At 36.0% G+C, this 15,123-nt stretch overlaps 1 protein-coding gene across 1 annotated transcript in view; it reads left to right on the top strand.

Annotated features, from left to right (window-relative positions):
• The window catches only part of PTPRZ1 (protein tyrosine phosphatase receptor type Z1), a 141,373-nt gene that overhangs the window by 22,037 nt on the left and 104,213 nt on the right, over positions 1-15,123 (top strand). The window lies entirely within an intron of this gene.

The raw sequence follows: 15,123 nt of genomic DNA, 5'->3' as shown, positions 1-15,123 counted from the left end.
CAACTGGAAGCATGAAAATGGCAGAGTGGTCCTGGCTCATTACCTGCCTTGTGCCTGGGAGATAAGTGAATTCATGTAGTGTTTCTCTGGGACTGGAAATTCAGCAGCATCAGTCCTCATAGCCTTCCCGGGTAGGGTAGGAGTCCTGCTCTGCTCTGCAGTGGCCAGCACACCTGGGATGTTAGACACAGAGTTGCTTGAGAAAACATATTAATTCAGAGTCTATCACATTGTCTTACATTGACCTTTAAAGGACATAACAAAAAGTCAAGTTTAGTTTCTCCACTTTATCCTGCTTTTCTAAAGAAAATCAGGATAAAAAAAAAAAGAAAAGAAAAAAAAAAAAAGAAAAAGAAAAGAAAAAATAAAAAAAAAAAAAAAAAGAAAAAAAAAAAAAAAAGAAAACCAGAAAAGCAGGATGGAGTGTCCTTCTGCATTTAAATTAAATTGCAGTACAAGTACAAGGAAGAGAAGCATTAGGCAACCTGTATTTGAGTATTCAGTAGAGATTTTATATGCCAGATTAACTAATACTTGTTTCAGCTTCATCTATAGTGAAAGTAAAAGGTATAGTTATCTTACTTAATATGCTACAGGCTATTTCCACGGTATAATGGTAGACTTGCACTGGGGATGTTTTTTCTTTTGATGAGGATGATATGGAAGAAATAGAAACGCTCAATAAAATAAATGTAATAAAATGAAAGATATGGTAATCCATGAAAGATCTGTAATCCGTGCCAGGCTTTTTTACAGTATTTGTCTAGTGCTACTTGAACATTTTATACCAATATTAGCTAAATGAATTTGCTGTGTAGCTGTGTGAAGCTGCATATAGAGAGCAATGTAACTACATTTCCTGGCCTTCCTTTAGAATGACATTACCCAACAGCTTTCTAGCAGGAAGAGGCAGGTCTTTAAAGTCAGAACTCTGAATTAACACAGCAGGAACAGCTAGTACTTGCCCATTATCCAATTTAAGAGAAGTAAATTCCAGGAATTATTTTCATAAGAGCTTTAGTGCCCCATGCTTGTTTACTAGTGGTGATGTTTGGATGTTAAAACTATAATGAGAAACATGGTAACTGCTGAAGGCATAAGGGAAAAGACCATCAGTGGGTGATCCCACTGTACACAACAGCATCATCTCATCAAGACAAAGGAACAGTAGATAAGTATCATAATGGCTTGTGTTTTTACTGGGCATATAAATTGTGCCTCTCCACAGCAGCAGACACAATAGCAGGGAGAAAATTCTTAAATAAATAAATAATAATAATAAAAAAAAAAAAAAGAGAGAGAGAGAGAAAACGGTCAGGAGTTTACTGTTTAGTAATATCTCTTGGCATATGCGTGAATGGCCATATCTCAAGGCATATGCGTGAATGGCCAAATCAGGCTATTCTCCTGGTTCTCCATGCCAAACACAGTTAGATACAGCAGAATGTTTAGAAACTGCTCAAAGAAAAATATTAATAGCAGCAGCAATCACCTAAAAAAAAGCCTTTACAGAGGAATCAATTTTTGAGGAAGAGTGAGAAATCACAGAAGGACACCATTTGAAAATACCATTGCCCAAGAATTTAGAGAAAGTATATTCTGCAGTGCTGGTTAGGCAAAAATTTGTTCAGTCCTATTCTCTCAAGAATGGAGTGAAAGGCAGTAATTTCTAAAAGGATCATTTGATCTTTGAAGATGGTGGATATTGCAATAAAACAGCAAGAGTTATGTAATCCCTAATTCTGTAAGGAGGCTACAACTAATGGATCTGAATTTTTTTTGTTTATCTACTATATCAATTCACAGTCATGTCTTGCTATCAGTGACAAAATTTTAGACTGTTAAGGGAAACATGGCTAAAAAGCATTTAGGGACACCCCTGAATCTAAGCAAGGAAAGGAGCCAATCACATCAGATGCTCCAGCCAACTTCTCAAAGTTAGCTTCTTCGCCTACCTGGATGCAAGTAGAGTGTCCATTACAGAACGAACGATAAGTGATGTTTATTTTAAATTTTAATAGTAACTGCATTTCATCTAGGGCATGTACTGCCACTGTGTCAGATGCCACAGATCATTCCTGTATCTTGAGTCATACCTGAATTTACTGTTGTTTGACAGAAGCCTGATGCCTCACAAGAATGGGCGTGAAATCTCCCTGTAGGCAGCAGTGAGATACTCAGCAGTCTTTCTCACACATCTGTAATCATATCCATGCCAGGCTCCTTTCTAAATGTAGTGTGATAACTCCAAATATTCTTGATATCTTCACAGCTATTTCAATCTTTGCTTAGTGGTTAGATTCTGCAGTTAGCCTCAGCAGTTTCCTGCAGTGATAATTGACTAGATGTGAAAAGAAGTGTATCCTTTCACTGGTTTTCCTACTTTCAGACTTCTCATTAATGCCCCCGGGTGTTCTTGTTCTTGTAGAGAGAGGGAGAACAAAAGTTCCCAATCTTCATCTCAACAACATTCATTATTCTTTATATCTGTTTTCTTTCCAAAATAAGCATTCTTAGCCTTTTCCATATCCCCTTATTTGGAACTTTTCCATGGTCATTTTCATTAGTGTTCCCTCTGTCCCATGTTACTCTGCTTGATTATTTTTGAGAATGCAAGACCAGCACAGGACGCGCAGTTTTCCAGATGAAACTACACAGATAGTTTAAGGGCAATTCTTCAGCATTTCCAACATATTTCCAAATTTCAAATTGACTCCAGCTATACACTGAATGAAGAAGTTGATTTAGCTCTCCAGGGATGCCCTGGACTCTTCTTTCAGCTGATAAAATTAATTGAAAACCCAGTAAAGAAAAAGTAGATTAGTTTTTCTCAAGGCATTTTTTTTTTCTAAATAATTATTTTTGCTGCTGCATCAATTAAATCTGAACATCTTTTGGTGTCGTTACACATTTACCTTCCTAGTTATTACACTATGAACTTCCTTGAAACATAAGTTCATTGCAACATTGCAGCATACCCTCTTGAATATTTTAATTTAACCACGTGTTTCCATTTATTGTCAAATAATAGACATTTTGAAGAGCAACTTCTACAAAGTTGCATCCCTTTCAAAATTAGAAATATTATTTTTATATAGATGACCTTAAAAAAAAAAAAAAAAAAAAAAAGTGCTCCGTATTTCCTAAAAGTTGGTGTCAATATATTGATTTGACACCCTTGCTGTCTGTAACTTGAATGTCAATTTAAATAATATTGCAGTTAATGGCTCATCTGCTGTCACTATATGAGCTATCTTTTGTGCATGTTTTAAGGGTTTCTCAAGAAAGGTTATACTCATTTGTACTCAAGAACTACTCGTTAGATTCACACCTGTGTTGTTGCTCTAAGTTTTGTCTTTTTTCACCATTTGGCCATTTTACATATGGTAACTTAAATTCTACTGTTTTGTTACTATTCTGTTACACTATGCTGATTATTTAGTCATGCTGTTGTTTATGAATTCAGTTGGCTTTTCTTTCCTAAAGTCAGTGTTGTATCCATGTTAGTATATTTATATTATTATGGCACAGAGTTTGCTTTGATATAGTTAGCTGTATTCTCCCCTCCTCCCCTCTGTTCTCCTCTCCTCCCCTCTTCTCCCCTCCCCTCTCCACAGTTTTATTTTCCCCAGAGTCTAAAAGTTTAAACTGTCCTTGCTCACCCAGGGAAGTGAGTTTTAGCACCCTGTTCATTTTGCCTGTTATGTTTTGCACATCTAAGTGGAAATGTTTACAAGAAAACAGCCAGAGAGAGCACTTCTACTAAGTCTATAGGTACACATCCAGACCACCCCCTATTCATAATCTTGCATTATGTGTAAGATGTGTAAGGTGATCACATCTTACAGATGTGTAAGATGATCACAAAGCCAGGCTTTCTCCTTTTCACGATGGCAGAAGTGTCTAAATGACCCTATACAAGGCATCCTAATTACTTGCCCAAAGAATATTAACAGAAGACACTCTCAACCCAGCCCATTTAATTTTTCTCCATACCATAAAACCTTTATATGAACATTCATAAGAGATGAAGAGACAGGAAGATACACTTCACAGCCTGTTAATTAATGCCTTTACCCAGGGTTTTAGTGCTCTACACCTAGACCAAGAGCAGGTGTCCATTTATCAAGGGCTTTGAGGATCTTTGAGAGCTTACAATGGGAGTTCAGTGTTAAATCCCCTATGGAGAACTAATTCTTCATCACTTAAGAGCCCCAGCTCCTTAGTTCTCTTGGGAGATACAATACAAACCATCAAAGAGCTTAGGCAGGTGAATTCCCAGTGTGGGAATGACCTTGTCAGCTAACTGTAAGTCGACAAGTGACTTTAGGTGGATTGAAACCTACTTTCTAGATTTAAGTGTGCTCAAACCATTAACTCACTATACATGTTTTCATTTAATTTGGGATGCAGTTAATTGACAGAGCAGTTAATTGCTTTATTAATTGACAATAAAAATAATTTAATCTTGGTAAATGAATCATTGCAATTAACTGAAAAAAATATTAGATAAGTTGTATTTAATTTATTTGTGTTACAGTGTTAGTATGTGGTTAAAAATTGCCTATGATGCATAATGACATTCTCAGGCTTCCTGATTTTTGTTTCAAAGATTTAATTTTTTGCTGCGAGAAAGTCACAGTCAATTTGCAGTTAGTTATTGAGTGTTGACAGCTGACTGCCACAATATATGAACTTTCAGTTGTATTGAACTAATCTGAACCTGGAAGGAGGATTGCTGCAATGAGATTTTCAGTTCAAACCATGTTATACACTCAGTGTAGGATTGCAAGTAACAAGAGGTCAGAACCTCCATTTTGTGGTTCAGTGCACAAATTAAGGCTTTTCATGAAGTGCCACGACCACCTGAGACCTGGGAAAAGGCTTTTTATTGCCTTAGTGAAAATTTGGATTATATGGGGAAATAGTTATTGCAGTAAGGTGAAATTTAATGTTTACAATGATTGATTAAACCATGTATCTATCATCTTATAGGGCTATTATTTCCACATTTGGGTCAAACCTTGTTCAACTAGGCTTATGTCTGCTGACAGAATTCAGCAGGGATTAGAACAGAAAGAGCATGATCTAACAAAACAGTCTTTTCTTTGGTTGGTTTTGTTTTTTCTTCCCCTATAATCACAAATTTATATTCTGTTTCCTTTTACTGTTACATATACCTAAGTTAGATGTTAGAGGGGGTGGGGAAAAGAGGTGTGTATGCAGTGCTGTAATGTTGTCTGGATTCACATGGGCCGTATAGCTTCCCAGGCAGATTTTATTTCTCCTCCAAGGTGAGGAGCTTTTTGATTAAAGACAAATGACTAAGATACATGATTACATAGATCATGCAAAACGTCTGATGCTCTTCTGAGTCTCCACTGCAAAATATTATAAGCATCTGAATTCTGAAATCATCTGTGAAGTTCCAGTTTTGTGGGTGATGGAGGACAGGAGTAGGATGGGCTTTCTATTTTGATCATGGCACTCTCTTTGAACACATATGAAATAAGAGACAGAATTTGACCTCAATATTATTTATATGGCAGATGCAATGTAGATAATAATACTCAGAAACGATGCAATGTAGATAGCAAGGCACAGAAGAGAAATAAAAAAAATAGATCAATAAAGGAAATTTTGAATAAAATAGTTTTTAAAATGGCATGATCTTATTTTATTTGATATCTCATGTTTTATCAAAACATCTGATGGGGAAAAAAGTGTTAAGAATATTGTTATAGTTTTATCTACAATAGATCTCCAGGAGCAATCAATACATCTTTTTGTTTTCAGCAGTTTGTGAAAGTAAAAATATTGTTCCATAGACTAGTACACCACACTTTGTTACGACTGATGAAGCAGAGGACCAGATACTGACCATTTACTTTTCAAAACAAGAGTAAGACATGCTGATTAGGAAGAGCCTGGTGGGAGCACTAAGTGCCTGAATAGTATGAAAATACAGCTCTGGTGCGATGTTTTACTTGCATTGTGTAGGAGTTGGCAAAACATGGAGGAAAACCCAGACCGCCAGTTTCCTCTGGTAGTTACCATTCTTCCATAAATCCTCTAAAACCTAGGACTAAAACTGGATTCCTTAGAATTCATGGGAAAAAAGAAAGATGTAGTTTGATCTGCTTGTAATGATTCATAAGTTTTTGAAATCAGCTTCAAAACTGCTGCACCAGATTGATGAGTTAGCCCACCAAAAAAAGTCCTAATTAATTAAACTTCAGGCTGTGGGTTCTTGGTAGCTCTAAGGCTTGGATAAGTGCTTGTGGAACTCCAGCCCGTTCTTAACGTGAAAGTTTCCCAAATGCTTAAAATTAAGTTTTAGAATTTGCTGGGAATTTCTCTGACTGGATACTGTGGAGCAGCTTGGAGCCTATTTCATATTTAAAACTCTTACTTAAAGAATTAATCATCTTTCAGGCACTCTTTCAAAATTAAACCTTGCCAGAACACACATTTCTAGTGTTAAAACACACATTTCTAGTGTTAAGCTCCTATTACTTTTCACATTTCACTATATCCTGCTGTCTTGAAAACTCCATGGACATCAGGAAACACAAGTTTGCTTTCTTCCTCTGCCTGGACAGATGCAAATCTATATTGCATATGCTCCCCAAGACATCTAAAAGGCAGATATAAGCTATCTGCAGAAACAGGTGTGATGAGTACTCTGTGCTGCTGGTTAAGAGAGCCTATGCGCATATATATAAATGTAAGGATTTGTCAAAAAATGTCAGTTCCTATATTTATTTACAATATTTCATCATATTATTTTCATTATATTAATATATTCTTTGTCAAATAGAGATACATATTTTTATAGATATGCATTTGTTATCAGGTGTCCATGTTCAGCTTCAGAATTTTTTGGTCATGAAATTCTGACTGGAGAGTTTCTTCATGGGAGTAGAATGGTTTTGGTATGGTTTTTTAAGAGGTTTATTGTATAGTATCTAGAGTTATACGAATACTTATACAAAAACATCCAGGGCAGCAACAAAGGTTATTGAAAAAAGAATTTAACCAAGTTGTTTAAAGTAAATACCACCCTGAGGCAAAAGAAGATATTGCTATCTAAAGAGGCTCCTTTCAGGAAACTTACTGGAAAATGACTAGAGGGATAATGGCTGAGCAGAATTCACAAGTCCAGAATTCAATACACAGGAGAGGAAAGTACTTAATAATTAAAGACTTCCTCCTTTATATATTTCTCTCATTCTGCCACCAATCATATTGTTCCATCTGAGGCTGTTCATTGAACTCTACAAGATCATTTTAACTTCTGAAAGTTTGCAAAAGATAAAGTTTCTAACAACTGACTTTATAACCTCTACTGTGCTAAAACGCATTCATTTCAGTAAATGTTTCTTTTAGATGACTTGCATAAGGTCTACTCACAAGAGGTTTAGAGGTATATTACCAAAACTGTAGAGTTTTACTGATCTATAGATGTTAACAGGTGGAGAGGCATTGGAGAAAGGTAGCAATGATTTTTAAACACCTTTCCAAAAGCCATTTAAACAAGAATGCTGAGATTTTTGTATAGGACTTAAATTTGTTTTATTTTTTCATTGTAGTTCTGAAATGTCTATTGCAACAAGTTTTTGTTTATTGAAAGGAGGATTGTAAATATTTTGACACTTAGGTGTTAAATGTAAAAGGTAAAGCACATATTCTTCATTCTTTCATTCCTAATTATATTTATCATACTTATCCACACTCAGTTTTGCTAGAAATCAAAATCACAAAAGTTTTCCTCAGTTTCTCTGTGGAATAGCCATAACATTGACAAGTATAGTGCATGTAAAAATATGTTATCATTAGTATTTATGTTTAAAAAAAGTCCAGTTCTGCTCAACTCTCTCTTTTCCTACTTCTTTGGCAATGCTAACAGAGAAATGAATTCATTTTGAAACCAAATGCCTGCAATTTCACTGACTTGATTGAATTTTTGTTTGTTCATGTCTGGTCTGGATGTACTCCTATTTTTTTTTTATTTATGAGATCCCATTACTTTACACAAATAGCATTAAAAAAACGTCTGGGTTTGAGGAAAGGAGTCTGTGTAGTAGCAGAGTTATATGAGCGTGTCCCAAAAGGCACTGCTTGATACCTGCATTTAAATAAAAATTTCCATTTCTATTGTAAAATCCATTTTGCCTCACTAAATACATGGGACATTAGTGTTATATCTTGGGGGACATTACAGTCCTCCTAAGTCCCTTCTGGTTTTGGCTTTAGATGCCTGGAATCCATTCATCATCTTCAGACACAAGCCAGTCATCCAGCCTTCCTAGGTTACCTACTCTGTAGGCTCTTAAATTGTTGAGGTATTTTTGTATTTAGCCCAAGAGCTTCACAGGCACTTAATTTCACTGTGCCTGTTCAGAAATATCTATTCTGGATATTCCGTCTATACCAGTCTCCCACCTAAACTCTCTTGTCAACTTTGTTTCAATGAGAAGGCACTTGAATGCTACATAGATTCCTAGTGAAGCTTTAAAAGTTAATATGATCAATGCTTCAACCAACTGCTAATGGTTGTGTCAGAAGCTGAAGTCTATCAGATCATTTTCGTCCATCTTCAGATGATGTTTAGATGTACAAGATCACAAATGGAAAGATGCATCCTATTACTTCGCTTGTAGTCACCGTTAAATTGTGAAGCAGCAAATTTAAGCAGATTGGATCATATCCTGTGGTATCCTGAGCTCCCTCCCACTTTCCAATTGTTGTCTAGAAAATCAGGGTATTCTGTAAACACCAGGCATGTAAATTTACAATGAAAAAGAACCTAAATTGATATATCTGGAGTCCTTGTTGCTTTTTCATATACAGGTACACTGGAAACCATGATTAATGTGATTTATAAACATTAGCTCATACCGTAACCACTATCCTTTTAATTCATGGCACTGTTCACTGTAAAGTTTTGACAGGTTAAGTAAGCAGAGTGCCTACTAATACTCTGGTGCTTAATGATATCTGCTTTGAAATGAAAGCAATCAATCTTTTTCTTCTTCTTCTTCTTCTTTTTTTTTCTTTTCCTTCTAGACTTAAGTGTATTTCATATTAGTAAATAAGCGCTCTTAGTAAATACACACAACAACTGTCAAATTTTAAGAGGCTGTTTTGGCTTTATATTTAATGCAGGGAAGGTCTGCTTTTTCAACCCGAATCAGAATGAGCAACCTACACTCCAGCATAATTAAGGGAAATTACTCTCTTTATAGATACCCTAAAATATATTGATGCCTAAAATAAGCCTACACAGAAGGAACTGTGGATTAAAAAAGATTTTTAAGTTTCTCTAAGGCTGTCAGAATTATCAGACCCATCTTGAAAAAAGATTTAAACACTGACTTTCAATGAGAAAATATACATGAAATGGTAGAGGTTGGGTATAAAATCACTTTAGTATTTTTAAGGATTTTACAGGTGACATTACCAAATTGAACAAATCCATAAAAAAGACCTTATTCAGATAAATGTATCTTATTGTCTCAAAGGGATTTATAGATACGTCCTGTCATTAGAACGTTGTGACTGTTAGCAGACTGTGCTTTTAATCTTTTCATTCCTCTGTCAGTATAAATCTTGCAGTTGAGAAAATGAAGCTACATCATCATAAGATGGATGAAAGGTATAGAAGTGGATCCTGAAACCTTCTGTTAATAGAAGAAGGTAAAATAAGGAGAGAATATATTATTTATTAGTAGGGGTGATTTTGTTAGTTTTAGTTGCGTTTAAGATTCTGTTTATTTTCTGAAGTAGAATATGCATAATAAAAGACTTTCTGATCTATTTAATTATATTATTTTTATATGTGAAAAGAAACATCTATTTTGATAATAACATGTAGCCTTAAAAAAAAAAAAAAAAAAAAAAAGTTATTCTAGCCATGTGTTTTGTCCTCCTCTGTGACTTATTTGCAGAAATGTAGTGAAGTAGTCACTGCACCAATCCTGTATGAATTTAAGAAATGTTTGGACTGTGCACTAAGTCACATGGTCTAAACTTTTGGGTAGACCTGTGCGGTGCAAGGAGTTGGAATTGATGATCCTTATGGGTCCCTTCCAACTCAGAATATTCTATGATTCTATGATTCTATGAAATTTTGTCCAGTGCCCTACTTCTTCGCCACTAGGCACACACATCTCTAAGCTGTTCTTTGAGCTACCTTGTAGCTTTGTATTCTTATCATAAAATTTCAATTTGTTGTCTGTGTTTAAACCTAACTCTTCTTCAATGTTTTGGTCTAAAAAATATGACTTTCAAAATATTTTACATTCTATAAAAGTGCTGTTGAAGAGTAGAAAGATCAAGGAGGGCATAAGGTCAAAGCTACACTACTGTATTTGAATGAGTATTATCCAAGACATTCACATTTAGACATCAGTTGGTGCATCTTGATAACCTTTAGTGGATTTAAATCAGTCTCTGGTAGAAAATCTGAACCTGGGTGACCAGTCCTTTGTCCTGCTAAACAGTTTGCTGAGTGTATTGGCAAGCACCATATGTATTTGAATAAAAATTTCAGACTGTTTAGCTAGGTCAAGCTATTTGTCTGTCCTTGACAATAAGCAATAGCAAATGCCTAGGCAAATACATTAAAATAAGGTAAATATGTAATGATAATTTCCCAGTATAATGCTCCCAATTTCATCTGCATCTGGCTCAGATTTGGTGAACTGAAAGCAATGATATTGTATTTAAGAGGTGTTTGACACTTACAGATTATTCTAATCTTTTCTGAACCAGTACAAGCTCCTAGTATTCATAGCATCCAGCTTATGTAGCGTCAATAATACAAGTGTACACAGGAAAGATCTCATGAGACACAATTTTGTTTAAAATGAGAACTTCACTGTGTATTCAATTTCAAATGTACTTTGTATCATTATCAGTGATTGCTTAAATGCTTGCTAGAATCCAGAAAGTTCCTATGCTCTTTGACATATGAACTACAGATCGAATCCTGTCCATGTAAATTGAAATTCCTATTGATTTTAATATCAATGCACATCTGTAATGCATTGCCATTGTCCGCTTGAACTAGATGAATGCATATGAATTTAGAGTCTCTCCTCTTTGTTTCTCAATCAGATCTGGGGACAGAAGGAAAATACTGAGTGACGTGTAACTTCCTAGAACCACAATGTTTTTGCAACTTGAATGATGAGTTAAGAGTGCCTATCTCTACTGTGCACAAAGAACATCAGCGCCTTGTGCAGAAAATCTTTTATCTAGATGTGTCCCGGCTTCCATAAAAATGGCACCTGGTGGCATAGTCTTGTAAATGCAGGTTTAACTGGAGGTGCAGCTCAGAAGTTCAGGCTGTAACCTGAAGGAGGTTGTACTTTTGTCCTCTTGAGTCTAGCAGCTGGTATCTCTTGACAACACCTTGGCAAAAAGGACAAGCATAAAGACCTGGTAAAATTACAGCAGACTGGTATAAATTACAGTCCCAGATTACACCTGACCTTTCTCCTGCATAGCAAAGCAGCACATCGAGAGTAACATCCCCAAACATACTTTGTGCATCAAGAACTGTCCTCTCAATACCCTTTTTGCTAAGGCTTAGGAGAAGGGTCTCTGGAACGCACTTGTGACTTGTTGCGTCAGAATCTGTCAGAAGACTTTCCCTGTCAAAATCAGAGATTTGAGGTCCTGTTCTTTATCCCAGCACAGAGTGCTAAATCGAGATTTCACTCATATATATTTCTTCTAATCTTTAAAACTATTCAATTTTTACCTTTACGTATGAAATAAATACACACTGAGTATCTGAATGCTTCATTCAGAGCAGTAAATCAAAAGCAACTCAACCAAGGCCAATAGGTGCAAAAGAAATAACAAATTCATGTCAGGAGGAAGAAAACCTGGCTATTTATACATTCTAAATTGGGGGAAAAAAATCTACAAGATCATACCACTCCCAGTACTATGCTTTAACCAGAAGCTCCTCTTCTCTGTTTTTTCCCCATGACTGAACATGAGACAAGGTCAACAACAAATCAGTCAGTCCAGCTGCTCCTCACAAACAGTGAAGCATTGGCCACCACAATTCCTAACTTTATGGGCCTCTGGAACTGGGGTGTGGACTAGTTAGGTAGAATATAAAGCAAGCAAGTCTCACAGACACTGAAGGAGGGTAAAGAAGGGAACAAAAAGCAGTTAAAGATACAATGATATCTTGCATGTTTCCCTGATGTACATAGAAAGATAGCCATACAACTGGTTGAAATTTGACTTCACAAATGAGCTGTCTTGCTCTATGAATTAATCAACAGTCTTTGGAAACATATTCAATGGAATCCTGAAAGAAGAAGAGAACATTAAGGATTTTTTGCTTCATAAACCATCAAATTCAAACTGTTTGGGGCACTAGCTGAAGAAAGTCAGTCAGTGTCACAAGAGCCACGCTGACTCTCAAGCTGATAATTTTAAAAATTCAAGTGTCAGTATCAAAGATTTACATATAACACCACAATGCTTTTGTGAAGACTTTCTCTTTAATACCACATTCATTTAAATTACATGTAAGGAACTTAAATACACTGTTGTATTTAAATACACTTAAATACACTCTTGTATTGTTGTCATATCCCAAAAGCAAAATGGATGTTAATTCATTAACTCTAAAAGAAAACCCTTCCCTTCCATCTGGTCTCTACTGTTGGCTGGTCACTGAGTGTTTACACAGCAAGGCTTTATATGATTCATGGTTGTACTTTGCCAGAGAAGCTAGAAAAGCTCAAGGGAAAAAATGCTGCATGCACTTGTCCCCATACACTCACACAGAAGCACACACTTTTATCTGACACCCCTGCTAGCCACGGTTCCTCAATTACTTCCTTCCCCAAATGAAATTTGCTTTCTTCCTTCATTTTGTCACGTTTGTAACAGAAAGAGGCAATACCAAAACCACTGACAATCACTGCCTGTGAGTGTGCTGTGAAGGGACTGTGGAAGCACAATAGGTGAATAGCAGAGGAGAAAAGGTGTATGAACTCCTAAGGTCTCCTGGCATTTATAAAGACTTTCCATAAGATTTACTGGGTCTATAAGTGTGTAATGCACCAAAAAAAAAAAGAGTGAACCTTGCCCCTTTTTTTCTTGTTCATTGAAGCTATCACTCCTTGTCCATCAGACCTCCATCTGGAATTTAAAAAGTGGTGGGACGCTCTCACGCCCAAACCCTGCTTACTTAGCATATGAATGCTCAACTGATTGTTTGAAGTAACAATTAGGAGGACAATGGATAAAGGAGGAAACTGGAGACAGCAACTAACACCTGTGAATCAGAACTTAAACAGCTTTCTTCTACATAATTAATTAAAGAAGCAGGCACAATGTATATTGACTTGAAAATATAGTCCAAAGACAATGAGTGCAAGTAAAGCCTTTTGCCACTGCTTTCAGTTCCACGACTCAGATATAAGGTTTGATCTTTTTGTAGAAATCTTAGTCATGAGTGAATGTTTCTAAGTGTTGCAAGGGTGTTTTTTGATGGGGAGGGAGAAAGGGGAGAGAAAGAACATTTAAGGGGAATCACAGTTTCATGAGCAAGGCAGGTGGCCTGCTGTTATTAAAATATGTGGAATTTAGATAGGTAGACAATCATTGTAAAGCACAGAACATTGCTAACCTTGCAAATAGCAATTATGATTTAACATCCCATAATCAGCACTGCAGACTTGTTCCCATTAAAGAAAAAGAAATGGATGCTATGCAAATGTTTCATGAAATTGTATTTACTGCAGAATATGAGCCTAATTCTATGGCATTTTCTCAAGGAGGCAATCCATATGTGTGCTCAATGTGTTCATATGTAATTATTTCTTAAGTAGGTTATATTGTGCTTCTCTAGAATAGTATTTAACAAAGCTAGTAAAGATTATTACTTTAGAAATGATAGTCTCAAAAAACTGTATCTCCAATTTGCATATATTAATAAGTATTGAGGGCATAGTCTTCCTTTTGCATGCACCAGTAGCATTGCTAGAGTTATATGGACAGAAAAAGCATAACAGTGAAGGATATTCCGTAGTCAAAAAAAAATCAATGAGCGTTTATATAGTTAGTCTCTCTAGAGAAAAATAATGTCATTAAAAAGTATCTAATTGTGATAAATGATTAAGTCCCAAATAGGATTTTTGTGATTTATTAAGCGAATAGAGGCAAGCAAGCAGCGCTGGGTGCACCAGGAGTCTCTGCTCTACCAGGACGCACACCTGTTACATCAGGTGTCTGATTTTTATGCTCCTAGACTAATACATATTCATCACTATTCCTAGAAAAGGCGGGGTTATTATAATTAGTTCTTGGAATCCAAACCCTCTCTGGATGCATGCGTATCAGTCTCTGGTGGTCTTTCTGGGGGTCTCTTGTACTGAAGGCTCGTAGTCTTCCTCCCAGGCTTTGTCCTTCGGTCGTCCTTCAACTCCCCCTTTCTCCTTATTTGCTGGATCTCTTTGCTGGTTATCAGAGGCTTGCGCAGCGTCCCATGCAAAAGTCTGCAGTTTCCTAAAAAAACTCCTTGGTCCTCTTATCTCCCAGACTAGAGTCTCAATGTTTGCCCTTCAAACCCTCTATTTACACAAATTGCTGGATCGTTCCTTTGCATGATACAAGAACTATGTACACTAATCACTCTTTTTCTTAAATAGGAGCTTATATTTCATCATGCGGCCCTAGCATTGTTCCATACTGACACGAATCAAATAAACACATTTCACATAATATTTAGCCTTTCTCAATAAAGTTTATGGAGATACAAGTAACTTCACATACATCAGCTATAATATTGCTGATGCTAGTCCACACTGAAATGACATTTTAGAATATTTATTCACCATCTTTAAATGGCATCAGTAATACAAAGTTAGAGAAAACATGTAAAGTGCTAGTCACACTGAAGTAAAAATTTAGGTTTCATTGACTTCCAAGTAAACTAGACTAGTTCTTTATAAAGGACGTCACAGAAGACAGTTTCTTCAGGGGGAGGTCTGGTGATAGCTGTATTAATTTTAAAGGGGAAAATTCAGTTGAAAATATTAGAAAGAAAGAAAGAAAGAAAGAAAGAAAGAAAGAAAGAAAGAAAGA

This window comes from Oxyura jamaicensis, chromosome 1 (genome assembly GCF_011077185.1).
Source record: "Oxyura jamaicensis isolate SHBP4307 breed ruddy duck chromosome 1, BPBGC_Ojam_1.0, whole genome shotgun sequence".
Lineage (NCBI taxonomy): Eukaryota > Metazoa > Chordata > Aves > Anseriformes > Anatidae > Oxyura > Oxyura jamaicensis.
This window is presented reverse-complemented; position numbering and strand designations above follow the sequence as displayed.